Raw genomic sequence first — 10649 nt, 5'->3', positions numbered from 1 at the left:
CTTAATTAGCCAAAGCCTGAAATATCAGAAATTTGTAAGATGCTGTATAACAAAAACTAAGCTGTATAAAGCTGAGCTCCTCCAAGGTCAGCTCCTGTGAGGTCTGCATCTGAGACGGCTGCCTGGTTGGCCTAATGAGAACACGCGCCCTGCACACACGCGGGAACTGCCTCCTCTCTCCACCGCCCTCCTCGTCTTCCTCTTCCTGCATTTCCTCTGCACCTGCCCTCTTCATCACCCTGCAAATGCAGCCTCCGTTGTAGCATTTTTTATTATAGGGTTTGCAGGGCCAGTGCTATCAGTAGGGCCACTAGGCAGCCGCCAAGGGCACAGACCTCAAAGAGGTGAGTTCCCAGAATCCCAAATCACGCATAGTTAAAACATATTGGGTGCAATAGCAGATGGGGTTGCCAGTGTCTTTTCCTGGATGTCCACCTCCTTTTTATTTTTTCATAATTTTTCTGAATGCTATCTTGCCCAGGGCAACTCAAAGCAACTTACAATGAAGCAAACAACCCCCGCCCCAAATTAAAACCAGGGCAAAGAGAAATATGTTTTTTAAAAAACCACACACACCCTCTCACTTATCAAAATAAAGCTATGGTGAAACTCTCACTGTGGTCGTAAGGCTTCTTGGAAGAGAACCTGCTCTGTTTTCCAGATCAGAATCGGGGCCACTATGGGGACAGTGTCAGCATCCTGGACAATCACAAGATATGTGTGTGCCCACAAGCATTTGCACTGAAACTGACAGCTACAAGCTGAATCCCAGTTTTTGGCGTAGTCACAAACTTGCATTCTGCAAAATGTTCACCCTGATACAATAGGCAAAAACAAAATAAAAAAAATTCCTTCCAGTAGCACCTTAAAGACCAACTGAGTTAGTTCTAGGTATGAGTTTTCGTGTGCATGCACACTTCTTCAGATACCAGATTCAGGTATCTGAAGAAGTGTGCATGCACACGAAAACTCATACCTAGAACTAACTCAGTTGGTCTTTAAGGTGCTACTGGAAGGAATTTTTTTTATTTTGTTTTGACCATGGCAGACCAACACGGCTACCTATCTGTAACTGATACAATAGGATCACTCAAAACAATCACATGCATGAGAGTGACTTGGACTTATGCACACTCATCTTTCCTGACGCATGCTATACAACGTGCTACACTTGTTTTTTTCCACAGTCAGCTTAAACAGCCCCTATCTTACCTCTGCAGGTCTAATTTATAATATTTACTGACAATGATCAGCAATCATCAGCTTTAAAGACTAACAGCAATGGAAGAAACAACATCTCTCTCCAAACCCTTGATCTTTTCAAAGATAGTTTCTTTTATATTACCAGATCTTCATGTCCTTTAGGTCAATTTGTTTTCCAATAGCACAGCAGCTGTGAAAAACAGCTGTGTCTCTGAAATCCTTTGAAGCTCTGAAGGGGTAGGAGAACAATGGTAGTTCAATGTGTATTCTGAAAATTCAAATAGAGAAGCAACTGTAAACTGGCCACAAATGCATGACTTTCAAGTGTATGACTTACACAAACACAAGTCCAAATAGTGCTATCGCTCATTACACAGCATTATACCCAAGTTTGTCTCACAATGTATAGGCAACAGAGAGACTCAAACCATCCTAACTCTCTGTTGAGTATGATACACATACTTTCAAACACTACATTGCAGTGTTCAGTGTGCAATTTGAAAGTGTGCACCTCAAAAAAAGGCCGGAACTTGAACACATGCTTGACTCATTCTCAGGTTACAAAATCATGCAGTTTTGCTGGAAGCTGCCATGATCTTTTCTGCAGGACATCACTGAATACGCTCAGATTAGAGGTGGTAGACTTTAGTGGACTTACCCAGCAAACTCCATTAAGCAGTAAACTTTCTCTTTTTCCTTCTGAAACATCTCCCTAGGTCTTCAGTGGGTTCCAGAAAATCTGTCACTACATGCAAACCCTTCAGCTGAGCCTGGGCGCTGCTGCCTTTTCCTCACTTTTCTTCCCACCCCCCCACTTTGGCCTGACCCGACCCAGCCTTGATGCAGCATCAGTCCCATCCCGGTTGGGCATATGCTCCCTGGCTGTGGAAGAGGCTGTGCACCCAGTTTTAGTGAAAGAGGCATGCCACAAAAGCCAGAGAGTTGTGACGGGAGGCCTAGAAGCCATGGGGCACCTCTGCTCTCTGTAGAAAAGAGGGGCTCAGACTGGTGGCAGCAGTGGGGCACTCACTCTGGAAGGGGTATGTCCAGACACCTCCCGTTCTGGAGGGCAAGCCCCACAGTGTGAGAGTCCACTCAATAGTAAGGAGTGGTGTTCAGTGCACACTCTGAGAGTAGGAGGGTTGGGCAGGCAAGTGGACACAAGGAGAGGGCAGATAAGCAGTGGTTGCGACAGAGGGAAAGAAAGGCCCCCATAGAAAAAGCAAAACTAAACCTTGAAACCTGCAAGAAAGAGGGAAGAGGCTCAGGTCCCAAGAGGGAGCGAAAACCTTAGTTAACATTAATTAAAGTAACAAGCAGATACTATGTCAGTCAGAAGTCAAGTATGTACAGGACTGTAACTTGAATATTTCAGTGCTGATTTGCCTTTTTAAAAAGAATGGCAGGACTCTGCAAATTTTAAAAACCAAAACAAAAAACCCTTTTTGTTTTGGAACTACAGCTGTATGTTACTTCAGTCTCAAAGAATCTGAGGATTGTCCACAGATGTCATCATCCAACCAAGTATGGCTGCTGGCTATCTGAGTTTTTGAGAATGACGTACCTTTACCAGAAATCCTGTTTATTTTGATTTCAGGCAAGTTGGCCTGAGGAGTCAAAGTCGAAGAAAGGCAAGTTAAAGTGGCAGCGAAGATGACATCAGGTGGAAGAAGAAAGTGAGCCAGGTAAAATGGAAAGTGAGAGGGAGAGACGAAGGCAGGAACAGCAGGTCAAAGGAAGCACAAGAAGGCAGGAAAAGGTTATAAATGTTTGAGAAACCAAAGGGGAAGAAGGCAGGAGCAGCGAGAAGGAGGCCGCAGGCAGACAGGTTGTGAAAGGAGGTGAGATTGGAAGGAGGTGGAAGGAGAGGAAAAGCAAAGAACAAAAAGTGTACGATGAAATGAAGTGGTGAAAGGCATTTTGGGTAGGAAAACACAAACATCATAGTGATGATGACTTTCCCTCTTGCCCAATATCAACCACCTATTATTAATACCCTTCACATAGGGATGGCGAGAGCGTTCTCCCATCCCTATCACCTGACCAGAGCCTATCTGCCACATGAGCAGTTGAATATAGTCATACCTCAAGTTGAATGTGCTTCGGGTTGAGCGTGTTTGAGTTGCGCTCTGCGGCAACCCAGAAGTCACGGAGCGCGTTACTTCCAGGTTTCGCTGCTCGTGCATGCGCAGACACTAAAAATGACGTCATGCGCATGCGCGGAAGCGGCAAAACGTGACCCATGCATGCGCAGATGCGCCATCGGCATCTTGCATTCCTTTCGGGATGCGAACAGGACTCCGGAACAGATCCCGTTCGCATCCCGAGGTACCACTGTAGATGGATTATTGCACTGCCTGCTTAGCACTATTTGATCTTCTGCGATGATCTTTTTTGCTATAAAAAAGGGGTTCTTTGCATTTCAAAATATCCTGACTTCTGAAAGGATAGCAGCACTATATGAACCATAAGCAAAACGACCTTTTAAAGAAACCGCTGTACATTCATGTGGCTATACTAGAGTATTTATGATGAACTGGTCAAGAGGTTTTTATTTAAGTCAGAACAGAGGTTGTCAAATATCAGACCCAGTTTGAACCAGTGGATAACAGACTTGTTTTGCTACAAACTGCTCTTGCAGAAAAGCAGGGTCGTTAAGTTCCCCTCCCCCCCCCCCCGCACTGACCTTGAAAGGTGTTTGAAAATACAAAAACATTTTAGAAAGTATGCACATACATTTGAGAATCTAATGATTTGTCACCTCTGGATCTCATTGTCCAGTTTACCCCCATCAACCAAAGAAATAGAAGAAATATATTCTTTAAATTATAAAACAACCTTCTCTGGAGCGTTATTTTTACATCTTTTGTAGAATCAATTTGGTTTTACTTATCACTGAAAAATCAGCTTCAATTGAAAGTTTTTGTTTTCAATTTGGGCACAAGGAACATTAACAGGAAAAAATATTGATTAGTTGTTCTGGAAGTGTACAGTACTAGATAATGTGAACTTAAAATGTTTTACTGACTTGCTAACCCCAAAATCTTTTTCTCTTGCTCAGCAAACCTAAGGCATGGATATCATATTTGAGGATCCATATTAGAAGCAATTATTCAGCAGATCACTGTAATTAAATCAAATTTATCCTGCAGAAATTCAGTGCTTAACAGCATATCTATTTTGAAAGCAATGCCAGCATGACATGCAAAGCAGACCAGAATGTGTTTGTGTGCATTTGTTACATACATACATACATACATATATATATGTATGTATGCATTCATTGTATTTTATATTGCCAATGGTGTAGGGTGGTTTTTTTTGCAAATAAAGCATGCACAAACTGTTCCTATCTCCACGATAGATAATCTAATGTGAAATGAACTGACATATACTAGAATCTAGCTGGTGCTCCCATGAGACCAGACAGAAAAATCATATTCCTTCTGTCTGACAGTGGAAGGCCGTGATACTTTTTAAGCAGGCAACAATCTATGGCAGAATTCATCATGATAATTAGTAGTTCTGTTGGCAGAAGGAAAAGAGAGTTTTGTGGCACCTTACAGACTATCAAATTTATTGTGGTGTAAGATTTTGTGGACAATATCAGATGCATAAAATGCTATCCTCTCTTCTACAGGCACATTTATTAATTTATCTAAAATATTTATACACTGCCTTTCTTTTAAATTTTAGAAGGCTTTGGTCACAAAAGAAATGACAGTAAAAACACACAATAAAATATCAGCCAACAAGCCAGGGCAAAGTAGCGAATACAATCAACTGTGACTAAAGGCCAGCAAAACCCTAAGAAATACAAGCAGGGTTGGCGGAAGAAAGAATTGTAAAGTGTGAGGTACGAACAAAATAAAACATACATTACAGATGGTCATAATTATATTTTTAACATTGTCGATTTACAAAAAAGAGAAAAGAGGGAGAAAAAGACAAAGGTGCTGAAAATAATTGCAGCTGCAACTGTTATGTATTGAAGTTCTCACCCTGGCCACCAGGAGTATCGTGTATATAGTTTTCACTCAGGTCCTTGTGAGTTAATTTAGGCTGGAAACCCTAGGTGGTTGTTGTTCTTGTTACAGTGTTGACAGCCGGCTGCCTATAAAAGCAGGCCGGCTGAGCTGTTTGCTGTTCAGTTCTGTTCCAGCTTACCAATAAAGAGCTGCTTTGGAGAAATCGCTGTGTCGTCTGATATGTTCACCCACAACTTAACAGCAACCCTGTGGGTTTTGATCGTATTTGGCTTTTACGCTGGGCCTTAAAAAACTAACTTCTCCCTGTCTTTACTTTGCAGGACTGACTCACAGAGGGTGTTGTCCTGAGTGAGAGGCGGTTTCTTCTTGGCCTTCTTAGGGACCATGCTATCTTTCAGCCAGAAGTTATGTTGGCTTTATTGTTCCTTGGTTACTATTAACAGTGAGGATAATTTAAAGAAAGAATTCGTTGACTCATGTAGACAAACAAAAGGCAACAAGGAGTGCTCTGATGGTGTTTCCTGCTTGGCAGGGTGTTGGACTCGATGTCCCTTGTGGTCTCTTCCAACTCTATGATTCTATGATTCTGAGTCCCGTCATCTGAATTTGCCAGCAATATCAGTGTACAGCTAAAGGTCAGGGAGGAGCAGGACTTCCCAAGTTTCTGATTATCCTTAGTCAAGGAAGGAACTCCTCAGCGAAATAAAAATGCAGCTCAGCTGTTTGCGAGCCATAACGCCTCTTGGGCCAGGGCCAAGGGGAGCAAAGGCAGGAGGTGGAAGGGAACGTGGACATATTGCTCACAATATATGTTAGGGGAAGGAAACTGAAGAGGAGGAGGAGGAGGAGGAGGAGGAGGAGGAGAAAACACCCAACACCTCCCTGTTGTTGCCGATATGAAAGACATTGCCCATACTTTTTCGTGCATAGGATTTGGCTGTTAAGGTGTTTAAATTAACATCATAAATTGTCCCTGGACCAGCACTGATAAAAAAAACAATTGCCCATCATACAAACCACAGTCCAGACTGACTATGAAGTCAAAAACTACCAAGTTTAATCAGAATCTTGTCCGAGTCTCTGGTTGGCCCTCAAAACTCTGCCCAGGCCGCTGACTCTGCTCCATACCCTCCTTGAGTGCTTTCGCATAGCCAGAAAGCACCCTCGAACTGTGGGGAGAGAGGGCTGCATTTGCCTGCAGAAACCTCTGGCGCCTGTGGAGCTGGAAGGCAGGTTACTGTGCAAAGGTGAGAAACCGTCTCTGTCAGTTCACCCACTTTTGTCTTTGCCTTCTCCCACCACTGGCATGCAACCCCAGGAAGGGTCAGGGGCCCATGAGGAAATGTGCCCCTCGGGCCGCAGAAGGGCTCCCCACCCTTGTGCTTGAGCTGCTAACTGAGAACGTAAATGCCATAGCCTGGATCTTCCCATCAGAATCAGATTTGATATGGGGGACGGGACCTGCAGCCTTCCAGGTATTGATGGCTTCCCAGTTCCTGGCAGACCCATCAAGCAGACCAGCTCATAATCAGGCAGGACAAGAGTTCTAGACCAGCAGCATCTGGGGAGCCAAAGGTTGGTTCCACCCGCTGATATATGACCACCATTAAGAGAGATAGCTTTCAGAAATGTGGCACCAGGTAATACCGAGAATGCCTATTGCTACTGATAGTTACCCAATAAACAATGGCTGCTGATAGCTACAAAATAAAAACAACTAACCTTGCGGAGATAGCGCTACAGTGGTCCCTCTCTTAGAACTTGTGGGGGGCTTGCCACCTTTGCTCTGTTAAAATACAAGACAGGGCAGGGCAATTGGGGGCGATTTATTTTTTCATCTGTTGCTGACGTGACTTCAAAGCAATCCATTACAATCTATTGCAGCCTAACAGGGTGGCCCTCTGGGACTGGTCCGAGTTTGGCTACCCAGAGCTTAAATACACGACCTTTTCGAACACATACATTTGGAGAGGATCCCTAACTTGGCAGAGACAGAAAAGACCTGAAATACAGGACAAACTGTATCAATGTGGGACGAAATACGGGACAATCCTGTATTATACAGGACAGGTGACAACCCTCGGTAGGGGTGGCATGGGGGGGGGGGTTAAAGAAAGAAGTCAATCCAGCCAAGGCTCGTGCCTTCTCATTTCATTTCTCTATTTTCTTTAAAGCTGGACTGTTCCAATAGAACATGGCTTTAGCATTGCTCAAACGGGCATTCTCAAATGGAGAGCAGCCAGCCACTATTTTTTTGTTCCAATTCTCATTACCTTGACACGGGCCATTGGTTCTAATGCCAATTACCATACAAGGCTATTACTGAGCCTGAGTTAATGCATTCTTCATTCTTGGTCCTTACAGGTGTTCGGCTCAAGGTCACACTGGCAGCCTTTGTTGCCGCCAGCAAAAGAAGACTTCTTGTTATCTATACTCTGTTCCGTTCAGGAGCAAGAAAAGGTACAAAACAGAATCAGGAAATCGTAGGCTGCCTGCTCCTGACCCATCCTTCAAATATTAAGTCTCTAAAAACATTCCAATGGGTTCAAGGATGGTGCTTTAAAAACCACCACAACAATAGTACAGTCATACCTTGGGTTACAGATGCTTCAGGTGGCATTTTTTCAGGTTACGGACGCGCCAAAACCCGGAAGTACCAGAACGGGTTACTTCCGGGTTTCGGCGGTTGCACATGCGCAGAAGCACTAAATCGCACTTTGTGAATGTGCAGAAGCGCTGAATTGCAACCCACGCATGCGCAGACACGCCACTGCGGGTTGCAAACGTGCATCCCACACAGTGGCGTAGCGTGGGGGGTGCAGGGGGGGCCGGCCGCACCGGGCGCAACATCTGGGGTTAGGGCAAATCCACAGGTTAGGGGGCGCAAATCCACAGGTTAGGGGGCGCAAATTACTTGCCTTGCCCCGGGTGCTGACAACCCACGCTACGCCACTGATCCCACACAGATCACGTTCGCAACCCGAGCGTCCACTGTATTTCACGATACATTTTGGGCACAAGCTGTTCTTCATGGAAAAAATCTTTGAATAATGAAAACCAAAGTAGCTAACAATCACTTTAAGAATATGGGCCCATGATGTTGTTTCCCCCAAAAAATCTCTAACAGCAGCTTATTGGGATGGGGAGACAAGCAACCCTTTTTGCAAAGTACAACTGAAGGCCCATTTCACCTCCTAAAAGGGCTGAAAGAGTAAGAATTATCTATCCCCAGTGAAGCCTGTTTTCTGTTTTACTTTTTGAGTGGAAGGGGCTGCAGCCAGCAATGATTTAGCATGGTGGTTGCCCCTAAAAGCTGCTGCTTGTGAGACACACATGTTTTGATTTCGTGTGCTTGTCACAAACATACCCACTTGCTTCATAGCACCCTAACTTGCTACTGGTATCCAGTTAAGTGGGTATTTACAAGCCTGCCTTAAGGGTAGTTTCTTTCACAATCTAGCCCATTAAACCAATTTTCATAGAGTCTCTTGCAGCAAAAACAACAGTCTTGTGACGCTTTAAAGTCTAAACATTTATCATCTAAAATTTTATCACTTTAAAGTCTTTTTCTTTCTTTCAAGGATTGCTATCAGCTTTGTCAAGTGTGTAAAGTGATGTCCTTTGGGTTTAGAAGCACCCAACACACAGCTCAAATACACAGAGCTATCATCTCACACCAGGTGGGTTAGAAGCCAGGAGGAAGAAATTATGAGACACAGAGAGAGAGCAGGAGGCCGAGAAATGGCTGGTGTCTGTTTGAATCCAACGCTGCGCTTAGAGAGAAGGCAAGAAGACCCTCTTGGGATGTGACTGCTCTGCACCCTCCATCTAGGCTTAGGTTGTATATATGTGGAATTAAACCATATATCATAAAGACACCACAGTCTCCACTGTGTGTCATTTCCAAAAGGAAACACAGACCCTGGAGAAGTGCCTGGGACCCTTGGAATTTCACGCCACTCAGAGATTGGGACGGCATGAAACACTATCATGTAACTGTTGTTGCTCCACTTCACTCATTCATGTCAGACCCTCCAAGTGTCCTTATTTTCCGGGGACAGTCCTGGATTTACAGAATCTGATTTGATCCTAGAATGTCCCACTTTTCCTTAGGACATCCCTATTTCCATTGGAGAAATGTAGGAGGGTGTGGAGTTGCGACCCCTGAGCTAAGTAAATATACAACCTTTAGAAGACCTCTGAAGGCACCTCTGTATAGGGATATTTTTTATCGTCTAATGTTTTATTATGTTTTTATATATGTTGGAAGCCGCCCAGAGTGGGTATGTCATGTTACTACGAAGATGTTGGTTCTAACTATCCCTCCATTCAATACTGGGAGATTTGGCTGCAGTTTCCTTGTTCTTTGTTTACAAGACTGGATGGTTTATTCTTTTCTGTTGAAAATTAACACAGACATTTTAATGGGCTTCCAAATATAGATGTTTTCAATAGAACGCCTGTCTTTTGAGGGAAAGTTGGAGGTGAATTTTACCTTGATTTTTTTGTCTGTTTAGTTTAATGTATTAGTAATACACATATGTTCACTAACACATGATATAAAAAATGTTAGAAGCCCTACTAAATATACACATGTACACCTCACCCAAAAATACAAACAATATAAGAAGCAATGGATAATATATTTTTATTCTTGTTAAAAAAAAGAAACACACACATTCAACAGAAAGAAAATTGAGAGTCTTAGTGAGCCATTTCACCATTAGTAGTAGTATATAAAGAACACAACACTTTATATGCTCAGTGTCAGCTGTCATTTGCTTATTTAATAAAATGTATATACCTCTTCTTCATTAAAAAAAACTTCAAAGTGGTTTACAAAAAGATAAACCAAGAAAATCAAGAAAAAAACACACTACTACTTTAAAACATAAAAATGTTAAAATACTGAAACAGACTAAAACTACCGCAACTTTCTAAGCATCTAGGCAGGCTTGTCTAAGCAAGAATGTTTTTTAGCAGGAACTGTACTGAAAAGAGTATAAGGAACGTGTCTGCTTGATCTCAATGGGCAGGGAGTTCCAAAGTAAACGGTTGAGGTCTTACAAATGCGGAACGGATATTCTGTGGCACTTGATTCTGCTGATATGACCAATCACAAGGAAAACGATGGGGTAGGCTATTTGTTATTAAACACCTCAAATTCACCACACATGATCATGTGTGAAAGGAGAAGAAGAAAGAACACAACTTCCGTAGCGTAAAAAAGGAGGAAAGATTAAGGGAGCAATCCTGCACCCGCAGGTGTTAAGTAAGTGCTCCTTTGCCGACAGAGGGAGGACCACTGGCATCAGTCAAAATCATGTGCTAAAGATCACCGGTTATCTAAGAAATACAGAGAGATCAGGTTGAAAGATGTATTTTAGGATAAGTGATTCTTATTCCCCATTTTGCGTCACACATCACAGAAAGTTCTGCTGCTGCAAAGGCTCCTTT

At 43.2% G+C, this 10649-nt stretch overlaps 1 protein-coding gene across 1 annotated transcript in view; it reads left to right on the top strand.

Annotated features, from left to right (window-relative positions):
• Positions 1 to 10649, top strand: part of MCM3 (minichromosome maintenance complex component 3) — a 368003-nt gene that overhangs the window by 334467 nt on the left and 22887 nt on the right. The gene's annotated exons all lie outside the window — the stretch shown is intronic.

Source organism: Podarcis erhardii (genome assembly GCF_964252035.2).
Source record: "Podarcis erhardii genome assembly, chromosome: 3".
Taxonomy (NCBI): Eukaryota; Metazoa; Chordata; class Lepidosauria; order Squamata; family Lacertidae; genus Podarcis; species Podarcis erhardii.
Note: the sequence above shows the minus strand (reverse complement) of the source record. Positions and strands in the feature narration are given on the sequence as shown.